The sequence below is a fragment of the Dipodomys ordii genome, unplaced genomic scaffold (assembly GCF_000151885.1).
Source record: "Dipodomys ordii isolate 6190 unplaced genomic scaffold, Dord_2.0 Scaffold26, whole genome shotgun sequence".
NCBI lineage: Eukaryota > Metazoa > Chordata > Mammalia > Rodentia > Heteromyidae > Dipodomys > Dipodomys ordii.
In genome coordinates this window covers 9516270-9521218 of record NW_012267242.1, presented here as the reverse complement: position 1 = coordinate 9521218, position 4949 = coordinate 9516270, and positions in this window count along the sequence as shown.

Sequence of the window (4949 nt, the reverse complement as noted above, 5' to 3'; positions counted from 1 at the left end):
GCCTTCCGCCACCAGGATAATGCGTCATCAAATAATGCCCAGGGCGGATGTCGAGGCGCCCGCTTCTGGGGGGCGGAGCCAGGGCGGCGGGGGGGCGGGGGCGGGGCCTGGGTGAAACCAACCAACGCCTGGCGCGGGGGTGGGAGCTGAGGGGCGGGGTGGGGCAGAGGCAGCGGGGATTGACAACCCGCGATTTTAAAGGGCGTTGAGGCAGCCAGCGAGCTACCCAGAGGTCAAAGGCTGGGAGCCGGGGAGATGCGCTGGGGCTCAGGCCCTTTGAGAATGGATTGTTTTTATGCCACAGGGTGCCTCCAAACGTCCACACCGGAGACGATTCTCCTGCCCCATTCTGAAGGACCACCAGTCAGAATGGACCAAACCTTCCTTCCCAGCCCACTTGAGCCCTCTGCTAAGTACTTCTCCCTTCTTGACCTCCGCTTGGTCACTCTTTTAAAAAGCCTTAGCCCCATGCCAGTGGCTTAAGTCTGTAACCATAGCTACCTGGCAGGCTGAGGACCTGGAGCACTGCAGTTGGAGGCCAGCCTGGAGAGAAAAAAAGTTAACGACACCCTCTTCTCAAGACCCTTTTCTCAACTGGATGCAGTGATGCACGCCTTTCATCCCAAACTACACAGAAGACTGAGATGGGGGAGGGGGGAGGATTACATCCGTGAGCCGTGACTGGGCCAAATACTTTTGAAATCCTTTCTTCCAGCTTTTGGAAATGTACACCACATTATTATTGTTGTTGTTGTAGTTATTATTATTATTTAGAGTCACCTTATTCTCTCTGCTTTTTTGTTGTGGTGGTTTGAACATTTTCCATGGTAAATACTTTTAAAAAATTAGAATTAAGATATAACTTCAAATATTTAAAGGATTACATTGTAGAAATCAGTGTGTGTGTGTGTGTGTGTGTGTGTGTGTTACTTAGAGTTGAACCCAGGGCCTCTTGTTAAACAAGTGCTCTACCATATAAGCCATTAACACCCTCTCTCCATCATTTTACTTTTAGTTTTGGGGGATTTTGTTTGTTTGTTCAGATAGGGTCTCACTGGTAACTTTAGCCCAGCCTGGCTTCAAACCTTGAACTTCTTGACCCTGTCTCCCAAGTAGCTAGGTTGAATTAGATTTTATAAGGAATATCACACAGAGGGAAATATGAGTCAATATAAGAATGGAATTAACCAGCCAAGATCAGTGACTTTGTACTGGGACCAACAGATAGATGCACAGGCCTCATAACTTCTTGTCAATGATGTAGTCCTGCCAACATCTCTTCTAACCCTAAGACTCTGAGTAATTAACTAGTTCATATAGCCTCCACTTCTCCAGTTACCATCTATGTTTAATAAGCTCTTTCCTTAAGCCTTCCAAAAATCAGAATTTTGCTTTGTCTGTCTTAGATATTCCTACCACTGTGTCTTGAACATATTAAGCCATCAAAATGCATTTTTGGTAATTAATGTTGTAATACTGGGCCTCTTTTTGCTATTTATGTCTGTTTCTCCCTCTGTTATCTCACATGTGTGTTCCTAATCTAGACCTAGAAGAGAGAGCTGCATATACCTAGAAATATATGATGAAGAATTCCTCCCACATCTGGAGGCTGTTAAGTTTTTCAAGTGATGGCTCATTCTGATAAAGTATGACTTCTCTAGCTGGCTTAATGTGATGATCAAAATAAAAATAAGGAGGAAGATTAAAAACCTTAAAATGCCAGGTGCATCACCAGACAGTTTACATTTATCAAATCATTTGATTCCTTAAAAAAATTAGAGGATTGGGGCTGGGAAGGTGGCTCAGTGGTAGAGTGCTTGCCTTGCATTCCTGAGGCCCTGGGTTCGATTTCTCAGCACCACATAAGCAAAAAGAAAAAAGCCGGAAGTGGTGCTGTGTCCCAAGTGGTAGAGCGCTAGCCTTGAGCTGAAGAGCTGAGGGACAGTGCCCAGGCCCAAAGTTCAGGCCCCACGACCGGACCCCCCCCCAAAAAATTAGAGGATGGGGCTGGGAAGATGGCTCAGCGGTAGAGTGCTTGCTTCGCATGCATGAGGCCCTGGGCTCGATTCCTTGGCACCACATAAACAGAAAAGGCCTGAAGTGGCACTGTGGCTCAAGTGGTAAAGTGCTAGCCTTGAGCTGAAGGGCTCAGGAACAGTGCCCAGGCCTAGAGTTTAAGCCCCACGACCGACCAAAAAAAACCAAAAAAATTAGAGGAGTAGTGGGCACCAGTGGCTCACACCTGTTATCCTAGCTACTAAAGAGGCTGAAGCTGAAATCTGAGGATCACAGTTCAAATCCTGTGAGACTCTTATCTCCAATAACACCCCTCCCCAGAGAAAACTGGAAGTGGCACAATGGCTCAAGTGGTAAAGCCCTACAACTGACCAAAAAAAAAGAAAAATATGAATATTTTCATCTTTTTTTCAGATAAAGAAGCTGGGATTTAAAGTTTAGTAATTTGTAATATATCAATCTTGTAGAGAACAGAATAGAATAGCAGTCAGTAGCGACCTGGAAGGATAGTAGGAAGGACAGAAAGAAGTTAGAAGAGAGGCACCAAAACACAATTAAGAAAGGAGTAAGTTCTAGGTTTTCTATAGTACAGTAAGATAACCATTGGTTAAAACAACTTATAAGGCCAGGTACGGTGGTACATATATGTAATCCCAGCTAACTAGCAGGTAGGATCACAGGAAGATCACAGTTTGAGGCTAGACTAGGCAAAAGTGAGACCTTATCTGTAAAGTGAACTTAAAGTAAAAGGACAGGGGGTATAGTCAATTGGTAGAATATTTGCTTAGCAAGCACAAAACAGTGAGTGTAATACCCAGTCCTGCAAAAAAAAAAAAAAGCCTATGGTATAATTTGAAATAACTAGTAGAGTACAAAATTCCAAACACACACAAAAAAGGGTAATGCTTGAAGAGATTGAAGTGCTAATTGCACTAATTTGATCATTAAACGAAGTATACATATATTGAATTATGCTAATGTAAAAATATTAAGTTCAATTTAAAAACAATAACAACAACAACGAAAGTTCAGTAGTTTGCCCAAACTTCTAAATTATAACTTTGGGACCAGAAACCAGATCACTCTGAGTCACAACTCATTTACAGAGAAGACAATAACCCTCTTTCCTATACAAGCATTGAAATAACAGCACCTTCAAGAAACTACTTTGGCTGGAAAAATCACTAGCTCTGCAGTCCTGCTGTCCTTAGCCTCCAACTTCTGAAAGCTTGCTCATTCCAATTGAACCAGAAAAAAAGTGTCCAATATCAACAAACACCAGAAGAGGGAGCCAATTCCTAAAAAAGCTTTAGATAAGCTTCTAAACATATTAAATGTCTCATTTGGATCCTGACTCACTTTCTCAAAAGATCAGTCCGAATAAATCATCTGTCATCAATGATTCTTTCGAAGAAACAGATCTGATTCCTGCTGAAATCTTGAAAAGATTGCACATAACTTTCTTCATTATTTGCCCTCTTCCAATAGCTACCATCCACCTTACAACTTCCCTAATCTCTCCATCTTTCCTTCAGCCTCCATCTCTCAGAATGTGTTAACTGTTTATTTTGTTGTTGTTGTTGTTGTTGTTGTTTTGGTCAGTTGTGGGGCCAGAACTCTGGGCCTGGGCACTGTCCCTCAGCTCTCCAGCTCAAGGCTAGCGCTCAACCACTTGAGTCACAGCACCACTTCCGGTTTTTTCTGCTTATGTGGTGCTTAGGAATCGAACCCAAGGCCTCATGCATGCAAGGCAAGCACTTTACCACTGAGCCACCTTTCCAGCCCATGTCTCCTGTTCTGATTGCCCACTGTCTCCATCATCCACCTGAGCTCTTCTATTCAACAACAAACCAAATGACAACTCCCATTTGTCCTTTGAATCTCTTAAAATGTATCTCTCAGCTAATTCTAACCTTATCATCTTTAAATCATAATAAACACATTTCCAGAATATACTATCCCATGATCAGATACACACTTGTATTTTTGCCCATGTCTTATCGTGTTTTCCTGTGAATGTCTTTATCTCCCTGCTATAGACTGAAATGTCCTGATGAAAAGAACCATGTTTTATAGATGTATACCTGCCCAGCCCTGGCAGTGAGCAAATCCTCCTCACGTACTAAATCAAGAATCCTTAACTTGAGCTAGACACCAGTGACTCATGGCTGTAATCCTAGTTATTCAGGAGGCTGAGATCTGAGGATCACGGTTCAAAGCTGGCAGGAAAATCCATGACATTCTTATCTCCAATTAACCACCAAAACAATCCAGAAGTAGAGCCCTGGGCTCAAGTGGTAGAGTGCTAGCCTTAAGGAAAAAAAGCTCAGGGACAATGCTCAGGCTCTGAGTTCAAGTCCCAGGACCAACATATACCTACACACACACACAAAGAATCTTTAAGGCTAGCCCAGGCCATAGGTTCGAGTCCCAGAAACTACGCATGTGCAAGCATGCGCACGCATGCATGCACGCACACACACACACACACACACACACACACACACACACACACACACACACAAGAATCCTTAACTAAAGCCTTCTACCGAGGATTCATTTTAGGATTGTCTTCAGAGGACCAGGAGCTGCTATTATAAAGACATATAAAAGCCTTCATTACATGCATGTTCAAAATCAAATTAAAAATAGTTTTAAGCAACATTGTAGCTTAAGAAACTGTATCAAACTTACCATCTTGGTTAAATAAAGGATGACTGAATATATTAAAAGGATTGCATTCTCCAGCGGTGAGACACTTGCTGGCTCTTCCACAATTGTCTCTAGTTGCTTTTTTGTGTCAACAGAATCAACAGGAGTAACCTCAGTTGTAAGTAACCCTAAAATCGAGGGAGAAAACAAATACTTTATTGTATGCTTTAAATTCATTTGACAGTTCGCTAAATAATAGTCAGAATGCAAAGGATATGTGG